The following is a 13,031-nucleotide window of genomic DNA, read 5'->3' as shown; positions in this document are numbered from 1 at the left end:
CATTTTTGTTGGGTATTCAATGTCTCCAAAGAAACCCAATTATTTTTTATTTATTTATTATTTATTATTTTCATTTTTTGCATAACTGAGATTTGAAGTCAGTCCCTCTTATTTGCTTGTCTGGGACTTTGCCACATGAGTAATGCCCAATGCCTCCAGCCCTGCTTTTTGCTGGTTATTGTGGAAATGGAGTCTCTCAGACATTTCTGCCCAGGCTGTCTTTGAACTGCCATGCTCCTGATCTCAGCCCCTAGCTAAGATTACAAGTGTGAACCACAGTACTTGGCGAAAAAATAATGATGGGTTTTGTTTTTGTTTTTCTTTTTGTTTTGCCTATCATCCACTAGTCACTCCCTCATCCCTGGGGCTTGTCATAGTCCTAGGCTCCAGAACTGACCATGTGACTCTACATTGAATTTTCAGAGAAGCAGTATATAAATCAATATTTTGAATGTTTGGAGATGACAGAACACCACAATGGAAAAGGGCATTGGTAAAGGTCTGGTGTACATATACTGGTCTATTCTGATTTATGGAGTCAGTACCCAATTAATGTATATTCTGAACACTGTTTTAGTTTGACCTCTATCCAGGTGTGGTGGACACCATAAGTGGCCTGCCCAGTATGTGAAAACCCCTTTTTCCTAACAAAGGCAGCAAGAAGAAAAGCAGCTGGAAGAGAAAAAGTAATTCTAGAAAAAAAAAATCCTGTTCTTTATAGAGATAGAGATGTTGGGATTTGTTTTTTGATGTTGTACAACTAGATATACTGCTACAACTATCTTGACACAAGCCTACAGATGAAGCTAAGAGTAGGGACAACAGAGCAGAAAGGTGGCATTAATGGCATTAGGGACCTAGAATCACCCTGTCCTAAGTTGATAATCTTTAGATGAGATCATTTTTATAATTTTTATTGAGATTAAATGATTACATAAATTTCACAAATTTCACAGTATTGTAGGATAATGATACTTAGTTAAAGTCACAAATACATTTTACCCTTTACAAGAAAAATTGTCATTATCTTGGTTTATAAAATTTGTGAACTCTTGGGGCTAGGAAGGTGGCTCAGTGGTAGAGCGCTTGCCTTGCATGCATGAAGCCCTGGGTTCGATTCCCCAGCACCACATAAGCAAAAAGAAAAAAAGCCGGAAGTGGCGCTGTGGCTCAAGTAGTAGAGCGCTAGCCTTGAGCTGAAGAGCTGAGGGACAGCGCCCAGGCCCAGAGTTCAGGCCCCATGACCGGACCCAAAAATAAATAAATAAATAAATAAAATAAAATAAAATTTGTGAACTCTATAAACTTTGATAGCTAACAGTAAGCAAAAGGAAAGAAATGTACATACCATTCAACACAGAAGAAATAACTGTATTGAGATCACATTTTTATTATGAGTCCAAAAGAAATCTATGGGAAGTTGGGGAATTTTCTTCTTCACTGCTTATGTGATAAGCTCCTACTATTTAACTCTAAGTGTACCAGAGAAAGTGTTCATCACCAGTGGTTTTGTTTTCTTTTATCATGGTGCTGGGTTGGACCGTAAGGCCTCAAACATAACAGGCAAGCCTTCTACCATTGAACTATACCCTTAGCCCTGCTTTTTTTTCATATATTAAGTCATTTTGTAAATTGTTGCAGAAGCAACAATACAGAAAAGTAATTTATAACAGATTTTAAACACAGCAAATCAAATTTTCCATTCTGTTTCTTTCATATTTGAAAGTAATAGTTACCATAAATGGGTAATATTCTTTAAATACAACTAACAACTTAATAATCAACAAATACAAACTAAGGTCATAATCTTGCAAATACTGGTTCTGATTTCAACTGTATCTTCAGTTTCCTAGCTTCTCATTACTTTTGTTCCTTCTTGTGCTTGAATAAACAAAAAGCAAAGCTTTTGGAAACTTTGAAGCTTCATCCTGTCATTTTGAAGAGAACACAGACATATTCTTTGTTTCTTGGCTGCAAAACATTTTCATTTTTAGATTTGTAAACACCAGTTTAAATTAGCAATTCATTACATTTTTCATCTCTAACACAGACATATTTCCTTCAACTTACCTCTGAAAATACATCTTCCTTTATCATTTGTTGCCTCATAAACTGTATCAAGTAGATTAATGAACATCATAAAAAAAAGTGGAAATATATATGCCACACATCTTTTGGGGATGGCTCATACTCTTCTTGCAAACTAATGATCAAGGATGTCATTCCCACTAAGTGACTATATTTCCTTTTTTTGGGGGGGGGGGTCCGGTTGTGAGGCCTGAACTCTGGGCCTGGGCACTGTCTCTCAGCTCTTCAGCTCAAGGCTAGTGCTCTACCACTTGAGCCACAGCGCCACTTCCGGCTTGTTTCTTTTTGCTTATGTGGTGCTGGGGAATCGAACCCAGGGTCTCAGGCATGCAAGGCAAGCGCTCTACCACTGAGCCACCTTCCCAGCCCCTATATTTCCTTTTTATCCATATATCCATATATATATATATATATATATATATAGTTGAATCATCAATTCTTTGTGCATATATGTTTATGCACATGTGTGTGCGCGCACGCACACATGCATGGGTGTGTGGCCCGGTTGCTGTCCTTAGCTTTATCACTTAAGGCTAGTGCTCTAGCACTGGTGCAACAGCTCCACTTACAGCTTTTTGGTTGTTCATTGAAAATAAGAGTCTCAGAGACTTTCCTGCCAGGGCTGGCTTGAAACCATAGTTCTCCAATCTCAGACTCCTGAGTAAGTAGGATTACAGGCATGAGTCATTGGCAGTGCCTGGCTTGAATCAGCCATGCTTACATTTGATAACATAAATATTATCATTTAAAACACACAGTATAGCAGTGGATGTGTAGCTTATGTGGAATGGCATAAATCTCTGAGTGGAAAAAACCAAAGAGCATGAGGTCCTGAGTTCAAGCCCCTGTACCAGCACAGACAGACACCTACACACATATACACACAAACACATACACACAAAAGCAACATTTATAAAACACACAGTCTGAGATTTCTCTTTTTTTTTTTTTTTTTTGGTCGGCCGTGGGGCTTGAACTCTGGGCCTGGGCGCTATCCCTCAGCTCTTCAGCTCAAGGCGAGCACTCTACCACTTGAGCTACAACGCCACTTCCGGTTTTCTGGTGGTTTTTTTATTGGAGATAGGAGTCTCACGGTCTCTCCTGCCCGGGCTGGCTTTGAACCGCGATCCTCAGATCTCAGCCTCCTGAGTAGCTAGGATTACAGGCGTGAGCCACCAGCGCCCGGCTGAGATTTCTCTTATATGACAAATTTCACCATCATTATTAAAATTCATAGTTTTGACTTTTTCATTTTCTCAGAAAGCCAAGGAAAACATTCATCTCTAATGATCTAATTCTATTTTTCCGAATCTAATTTCCTCTCTTTGTTATTATGGGAGAAAATGAAAAATTCTAATCATCAGTGATTCATAAATGCTTCAAAATAAGAATAAATAATTCAAAGATTACATCTCCACATTTCTCAGACTCCCTTGAAAGATAATTCAGCACTTAAGGCAATACTTAAGTATTACAGATCAAAAGAGGATCTAGTATTTATTTCACTGTTAAATCAACTTTGTAGATGATTGTAAATTCTCCTTTTATTATTTTTGTCTTTTATTTCAGCGATAGGAATAATTGCTGAGTAAGGTTGAAAAAATGTACTCTTAAAAAAAAATTATATATATATATTTATATATATATATATATGAGCTGGGGGCTGGGGGCTCACACCTATAATCCTAGCTACTCAGGAGGCTGCAATCTCAGGATCCCAGTTCAAAGCCAGCCCAGGCAGTAAAATCCATGAGACTTATCTCCAATAAACTACCAGAAAACCATAAGTGTCACTGTGGCACAAGTGGTAGAGCACTAGCCTTGAGCTGAAGAGCTGAGGGACAGCGCCCAGGCCCAGAGGTCAAGCCCCATGACTCACCCAAAAAAAAAAAAAAAAATCATCTAAAGGGCTGGGAATGTGGCTTGGTGGTAGAGTGCATGCCTAGCATGCATGAAACCCTGGGTTGCTCGCCTTGAGCTGAAGAGCTGAGGGCCAGCACCCAGGCCCAGAATTCAAGCTTCACGGCTGACTATATATATACATATTTATGTGTATATATATATGTAAATATATACATACATACATATATGAGACAAAGAAATAATCATAAAAGTCATAAAATAGTTATGAGCAGAATCTCAGAGGGGAAAAATGCCCTTAAAATCTGTAATTGGACCCAGTGAATCCTGGTGGTATAAATGTTAGTCTCTCCTTCTATACTCTCTTCTCCCTAAGTAAATTCACCTACCCTGTGATTTTAAATGTCATTTGTTTGTTGATGACACCTAATCTTTTACCTCTAGTCTCATCTCTCTTCCAGGTATTTCTAACTGGCCACCTACTTTATAATATCCACTTGGATGTCTTGCAAACAAGCCACATGGAACCTCTGATCTTTGCTGCAAATCTGCTTCTCTTGTCACCTTCCCCATCTCAGTACATAGCACAAAGTACATAGCACCTTCTTGGATACCTATGTTTACAACAGAAACTCAAGATGCTTACTTCTTCTGTTTCTCTTCTTATCTAAAACATTTCTCAATTCCATTTCTCTTCCTTGTTGCCATTAGTCTTGCTAATACTAATCCTAGGTTCGACCCTAATTTCTCTCCAAATAATCTGACATCACTTTCCCCTCACTTGTACCTTCTTTCTTCACTGACATGCTTGTACTTCTGCTAAGCCTCCCCATTCTATCCCACAATTTTGTCTGGTTAACTCCTATTTACCTTTCATTTCACAATTTAATGTTACTTATGCACACATTGACCATCTGACCCCACCTTGCACCAGTGTTTCTGTAACACCCTTTTCTATTCCTTTTAAACACCATAATATACAGCATGTGGTATAGTTCCACAGAAGAACATTTGCCCAGCATGCATGAGGCCTTGGTTTCATCCCCAGCCCAGCACTTAAAACAACAAGACAAGAGCCAGTGGTTTATGCCTATAATTCTAGCTATTCAGGAGATAGTTTCAAAGTTCAAAGCCAGCCCCAGCAGAAATGTTTAAAGAGATTCTGTATCCAATTAACCAACAAGAAAAACTAGGCTGGAGCCATGGCTCAAATGGTAGACTGCTAACCACTAGCAATAAATATGAATGTGAATTCAAGCAACATTACTAGAACAAAAAATAATGCAGTAACAGCAACAATAACAAAAACCCATCATTTATAGTTTACTAATTAGCAAGTTTATAACAATACCTATACAACAGGGCTGGGAAGGTGGCTCAGTGGTAGAATGCTTGCCTTGCATGCCTGAGGCCCTGGGTTCGATTCCTCAGCACCACATAAGCAAAAAGAAAAAAAAAAGCCAGAAGAGGCGCTGTGGCTCAAGTGGTAGAGCTCTAGCCTTGAGCTGAAGAGCTGAGGGACAGAGCCCAGGCCCAGAGTTCAGGCCCACGATCGGACCCCCAATACCTATGCAACATTCCTTTGCATCTGGGACTATTTACTTAATTAACTTATATGCCCAGCACAGTATTTTCTCAAATGTATATTTGTTGAATCTTACTAAATACAAGCTTGAGAATCTCCTGAAAGAACTATGCAAAGTAATCAGTAGGTTAGAAAGACTTTCTGCACTCTTCATGTATTTACTTTGGGAGGAAGAAGAGGTTGAAAGTCCTCATTAGGAAACTAGTATATATTGGACTCAGACTTTTGTTCTCATTTGCCTGGTTTAACCTCTAAGCCCTTTGGCCTTAAAAATCACTAAATTGGCTCTGAAGAGAATCTGGTTACAGGTGTGTACTTTGCCTCTTTGTCCCACATCTGTCCTTGGGATGCAGCTCAGTGGTAGAGCACTTGCCTAGTACTTAAGAGCTCTGGGTCTGATCCTCAACACCTCCCTCCCTTCAAATAGTGATGTCTGGTTTGTCCCCTCATTTTCTTCATAGAGGAAATCTCATTTCTAAAAGCCTACTCTATTAACTATTATTGTCTTTTGCCACAGGTAACAGAAGCTCTAACCAAGCAACTTGATCAATAAAGGGATCTTTATTTCATAAAATACAAATCTTTAACATTGCCAATGGCTCATGCCTGTAACCCTAGCTACTAAGGAGGCTGGGCTCTGAGAGTCAGTGTTCAAAGCTCACCTGGGAAGGGAAGTCCATGAGAATCTTATCTCCAATTAACCATCTAAAAGCCCGGAGTGAAGCTTTTGCTCAAGTGGTAAAGTGCTAGCCTTGAGTAAAAAAGGTAAAGCCCAGTGCCCAGGGACTGTGTTCAAGCCTTACTACAGTCACAACAATAAAATGCTCTAACTTCTCTGTGATTTCTTTGGATTAGTTTTATCTACCTGTTGGATTCTTCTCCAGGTTGATACTAAAATAGTCACCATAGCCCTTGACATTATGTGCAGATACAATACCCAGCAGAAGATGGCATTGCAATGCATACCTGTCCAAGCTATGGTGGAAAGCATAAATAGAAGGATTATAGTTCAGGCAAGCCAAATCTATGTATCTATCTATCTATCTATCTATCTATCTATTAACCTACCTATGCAGGATTTACAAAAAGTGAAAGCCTATCTAAAAAATAACCAGAGTAAAGGGATAGAGGTGTGGCAGTAGAATGTCTACCTGGATGTATGAAGCCCTGAATTCAAACCTAAGTACCATCAAAAAATAAAATAAAATAAAATAAAATAAAACCCACCTTTTTAATGACTTTGTACTTCCACTAGCTTCAGCATGTAGATGTCAGATAATACTGAAGGTAGGCTTAACATGGAAGGAATGGGTAAAAAAATATATGAAATAGATCTCAGGATCCATCCTGCACAGCTGGACAGTAGTCCCTCCATGGACCAGAAGAGCTGGATTAAGTTAAAGCTGTGCTCTGGGAAAAGTGAAATGGCCACAGAGAAAAGATAGCCACATGCTTTCAGTTGGGGAGCCAACTGAGGAACTGAAACATTTACTGTTGAAATATTACCTAGTGAATTTCTCAAATCAGTACCCCACACAGAATTTGGGAGGCTGAGGTAGGAGGAGAATCAAGAGTTCCAAGCAAACTTGGTCTATGTATTGACATAAGATTTTTAGGACTGTCTGACTTCTAAAACAATGCATTTGGGAAGCTGAAAACAGGAGGATCATAGTTCAAGGCAAAGCCCATTCAGAAAAGCTTGAGAGACCCCTTTTCATTTTATAAGTTATGTGCAGCAGCCAGCCAATGGGTTAGGGCCCAGATACAACCAAGAGCAGAAGAAAATGCTCACACAACCAAGAGCAGAAGAAAATGCTCACTCCCGCACAAGCTTGACTCTTGAGCGGTTGCAACTTTTGATGATGCCATGGCCTCAGGGAAATCAGACTCCAAATTTTTCAAGCTTTTAACATAAACTCATACCAGGCAACTCAACAGGGGACATCCAGGCTTAGAGTCCCAAAAGGGGGCTGCATATTGTCCCCTTGTTCTTAGGCTTCAGGCATCTTGGACTGAGCAGCTACTGGTTCTTACTCTCCAGCATACAGACAGCCATTGTTGGACTATGCAGTTTCTGATGGTGTGAACCAACCCAATTAATTCCCTCTTATAGTTTATATACATTCTATTGATTTTGTTCATCTAGAGAACTTGAATGCAGCATCTGAATCTATAACAATTAAAACAGTGTGATAACTGACTTGAAAAGGAAAATCAGTAGCATAGAAAAAAAAAATGTTTTTTTTGGGTCCAGTTGTGGGGCCTGAACTCTGGGCCTGGGTGGCTGTCCCTCAGCTCTTCAGCTCAAGGCTAGCGCTCTACTACTTGAGCCACAGTGCCACTTCCGGCTTTTTTCTTTTTGCTTATGTGGTGCTGAGGAATCGAACCCAGGGCCTCAAGCATGCAAGGCAAGCACTCTACCACTGAGCCACCTTCCCAGCCCTAGCATAGAAAATTTATTGAATGTAAAATGTATTGAATGTAGAACTATTCAAGAGGCTGAGAGCAGAGGATTATTGTTTGAAGTTGTTGGGCAGGGGTGTCATTATTTCATTGTGATATTTCTACTCATGTTTAGATTGTATTACAATCAGACTCACCCCCTCTATCACTCTCCCTACCATTTTCTCTACTTCCTAAAACAATTTCAACAGGTTTTATTTTTCTATTTTCAGAAGACAAACAATCTATTTTGACCATATCCATCCTTTTTCATTCACCTTGTTAGCACAGCACCCCCTCTAGCTAGTTACCCCTCCATACTTCCACCCCACAGAACCAATTTCTCTTAAAGAGTTTATTACTAAACCACAGACTAATTTTTTATGACAAAATATAATTTTTTGTTTCGTGGGTCATGGGGCCTGGGTATTGTCCAGGAGCTGTTTTACTCAAGGCTAAGGCTCTACCACTTTGAGCCACAGCTCCACTTCTGGTACTCTGGTGATTAACTGGAGATGAGTCTCACAGATGTTCTTGCCCGGGCTGGCTTTGAACCGCAGTCCTCAACTCTCAGCTTCCTGAATGGCTAGGATTACAGGCATGAGCCACTTACACCCAGCCAAAACATGATTTTTAAGCTGTATTTTGAAACTAAAAATTGTAATGTTACAAAGCTTCTGTTCTCATTTATTTCTTTTTTCTTTTTTTTTTTTTGGTCGGCCGTGGGGCTTGAACTCTGGGCCTGGGCGCTGTCCCTCAGCTCTTCAGCTCAAGGCGAGCGCTCTACCACTTGAGCTACAGCGCCACTTCCGGTTTTCTGGTGGTTTATTGGAGATAGGAGTCTAATGGTCTCTCCTGCCCAGGCTGGCTTTGAACCGCGATCCTCAGATCTCAGCCTCCTGAGTAGCTAGGATTACAGGCGTGAGCCACCAGCGCCTGGCCTGTTCTCATTTATTTCTTTACACAAATAAGGTATCATAGCATTTGCAGCTACATAGAAAACAGTGCAATTTTATTTTTCATGTTTTAGAATTTGAAATTTATTATATCAATTAATTTTTACTACTGACAATCAAAATGATAAAATGGAACATTTAAAGCCATTAATAACCTAGGAAATAAAGTTATTTGTATCAAGGAAGCAGAGACTCATGAATGTAAAAGATGCTTTACATTAAAATAAAATGATATGGGAGAAGTGAAATAGAAATCACAGAATGATTCAAAAAACTTTAGCTGCTAAAAGAAAGATACCAAATCACTGGAATATTTAAGCAGGAAAGTCTATGGGATTCTTATTCCAATTAACCACCAAAAAGCCAAAAGTATCTCAGGTGATAGCGTGCTAGCCTTGAGCAAAAAATGTCAGGGACAGAGCCGAGACTCTGAGTAAAGCTCCAAGACCCACTAGAAAGAAAAGTAAAGAAATGGAAAGAAAGGGCATTGAATGGGGAAAGGAGGAAGGGGAAATAGAACACAGGCAAATAAAACACTTTGGATGGAGGTGTGTGAAAATGTCTTCTTACTAAATCTCAAAAGAGAAGTAGCTCAGAAGAGGCAAGGAAGTTTAGAAAGTGCTGAAGGAAGGAACCATAGGTAGGTTACAACACAAATGAAAGTTTCAGACTATTTCTTAGCTCATCATTTCATAATATATGTTCTCTGAAACAGGATACCATAAGATGATTGATAGCTGTTTGGCATTAAAAACAAAAAGACACTTTTCTTTTAATAGTGACACTTTTCCTTTAATTTTTTTTAATTGATCTATGACAATTTAAACAGTCATCCCTCAGTGTCCATAGTGGATGCGTTATAGAAGCCTTGTAGGTACCAATATTCGGGATCTTCAAGTCCATTACACAAAATGGCACAGTATTTCCATATAACCCACACATATATTCCTGTATAAGTTATTTCATTTACTTATTTTTGTGGCAGGACTGAGGCTTGAATTTAGGGCTTTGACCTCTTGCTTGGCATTTTTTGCTTAAAGCTGCTTGGCATTTTTTGCTTAAAGCTGGTGCTCTACCACTTGAGCCACACTTCCACTTCTAGCTTTTCTCTGGTTAATTAGAGATAAGTGTTTCAGGGATTTATCTGTTTGGGCTAGCTTCGAGCTATGATCCTCAGATCTCAGCCTCCTGAGTAGCTCCTGATTAACCTCTTGATTACAGTTACAAGCAACCAGTACTTGGCTCCTTCTGTATCTACTTCTAGTTTTATTGTAATACCTAGCAGTGTAAAAGTAAACTATTATTTTTAAGAAAATTAAGTCGGCACATATTGGTTCAAGATGGTTGAATCTGCAGAGGCAGAACTTTCTGCTTTAGAGAGATGACAGTCTACTGATGTAATTTAATGTGTGATTGTTCTTCTGTACCAACCAGCCTTGTGAGGATATGGAAGAGGATAGATATGTGAGTTCCACTCAATGCTGGCTATGTGTTAGCCATGCACAGAAACTCTGTGTACTTGTTTTCTCAACTGCAAAGTGGGAATAATTGCACTATATAAAATCCATAGGGGTTTTGCCAGAGTTAAATGAGGCAGAACAGGAAAATGTTAAGAAAAAGCCCTGGGATGCAATAGGTGCTGTGGAAGGGCTTGCTGTTTCATTTAAGTGCTGATGTGCCTTAACTAATAATGTCAGAGATGACTTGTCTAATTAATGAGACCTTTCATATGCAAATTACCACATAGCTACAATACTAATAATGACCATGCTTTATATTACTGTCCACTCAATAAATAACAACTTATTAGCTATTGTTGGTGCTAATTTCTGTTGTATCATATTTTAAAATGTTTTCTATTTTTATTTTCACTAAAAGTATTTCTCTAACATCTTAGCATACAAGATTAAAAAAAAAACATGAATCAAAATGAATACTTTTGGGGCTGGGAATGTGGCTTAGTGGTAGAGTGCTTGCCTAGTACATATGAAGCCCTGGGTTTGATTCCTTAGTACCATATAAACAGAAAAAGCCAGAAGTGGTGCTATAGCTCAAGTGGTAAAGTGTTAGCCTTGAGCAAAAGCAGGCTCAGAGACAGTGCCCAGGCCCTAAGTTCAAGCCCCAGGACTGACACCCCCCCCCCCCAAAAAAAAAAAAAACAAACTTTCCATTTTGATGAGTGTGTGTGTGTGTCCTGGGGCTTGAATTCAGGGCCTAGGCTTGTCCCTAAGGTTTTTTTGCTCAAGGCTAACACTTTATTATTTGAGCCATTATTTCTACCTCCAGCTCTTTTGGTAATTAATTGGAGATAAGAGTCTCACAGTCTTTCTTGCCTGGGCTGGCTTCAAATCAAGATCCTCAGATCTTATCCTCCTGAATAGTTAAGATTATAGGTGTAAGCCACCAGCACCTGGCTCCGTTCAGTGAATTTTTTTTTAACCAAAAAAAAAAAATCACATTTTGCTCTCTAGTTTAATTCAAATTGCATTTCATGAACTCCTATGTTTTATTTTATTTTATTTTATTCTTTAGGAATGCATAGAACTTCAGTTGTGATTGGCCACAATCATCCCACTGATGATAATCAACACTTGCAATGTTTTTTTTTTTGTTTTTTTTTGTTTTGTTTTTTGTCAGTCATGGGGTCTGAACTCTGGGACTGGGCGCTATCCCTCAGCTCTTCAGCTCAAGGCTAGTGCTCTACCACTTGAGCCACAGTGCCACTTCTGGCTTTTTTGCTTATGTGGTGCTGAGGAATTGAACCCAGGGCCTCATGCATGCAAGGCAAACATTCTACCACTGAGCCACCTTCCCAGCCCCACTCCTATATTTTATAAAGACAAAAAATAACTTAGAAAAGGTTGAAAAGTTTGGAAAAAGATGGATTATAGCATACATTTACCAAAACAATGATTAATGGTACAAGATTGCCCAAATACTTGCATTAAACTTCTCCCGTTTGACTTTGGCAATAGTTACATAACATTTTTATACCAATAGAAATGTCACAGATAAATAATTTTGTACTCCAATTTTTTTTTTTTTACTTCATTGTTGGCTTTTTGCTTATTAATTGAAGAAGAGTCTCACAGGCTTTGAACCTCAGTCCTCAGATCTCAGCCTCCTAAGTAATTCATTTGTTTGTTTTTTATTTTGGGTCTGGTTGTGGGCCTGAACTCTGAGCCTGGGCACTGCCCCTCAGCTCTTCAGCTCAAGGATAGTCCTCTACCACTTGAGCCACAGCGCCACTTCCGGCTTTTTTTTGCTTATGGGTGCTGAGGAATTGAACCCAGGGCCTCAAGCATGCAAGGCAAGCGCTTTACCACTGAGCCACCTTCCCAGCCGTAATTCGAATTATAGGCATGAACCACTGGCACACAGCCAGTTGAGATATTTATTAAGTTGAAGTTTGGACTAATTTATGCATACTTGATAGCATTAGTAATCAGATCTTCTTGGCTGGGAATCAATAAGTCTCTTCTTGCAAGCTTTGCTTCACATACCAAATAAAGGTCTATTGATTTTACATGCAGCCTTTTGAATTTAAGATAATTTATATTTTGTGCTGAGGATAAATCCAGGGCCTTGCCTATGCTGGGTGTGCATTTCACACGCGAGCTACACCACTGATCATAACAAATTTTAAGACAGAGTCATGCTATTTATTTAGCCTAGGTAGGCTGGAGCTTCAGATTCCCCTGCCTTAGAGTTTTGAGTGCTGGGAGTACACGTAAGTGTGCAATGCCCATTCCTTTCATTTCCTTGTCTTACTAGATAGCCTGAACTAGCCTAGAACTCATTGTGTAGCCCAGACTAACCTTCAACTCATGATCCTCCTGTGTGTTTACCTACTTTAAATGTGGGGGTATTTTTCCTTCCCTCTTCCCCTTCCTCCTACTCCTCATCTTCCTTTTCTACTTCTTTCACCTCCTCCTCCTCCTTTCTCCCTTTCTCTCCCTCTTTCTCTTTTCCTCTCTCTCACTGGACTAGGTTTAAACTCAGGGGTTTGTTCTTGCTATGATTAGTGAGATAGGCCTACCTGGATTGTGATCCTCTTACTTATGCTTCTCACTTTAGCTGGGATGACAGGCGTACACCAC

The sequence above is a fragment of the Dipodomys spectabilis genome, unplaced genomic scaffold (genome assembly GCF_019054845.1).
Source record: "Dipodomys spectabilis isolate Male_0828 unplaced genomic scaffold, ASM1905484v1 ptg000436l, whole genome shotgun sequence".
Taxonomy (NCBI): Eukaryota; Metazoa; Chordata; class Mammalia; order Rodentia; family Heteromyidae; genus Dipodomys; species Dipodomys spectabilis.
This window is presented reverse-complemented; position numbering follows the sequence as displayed.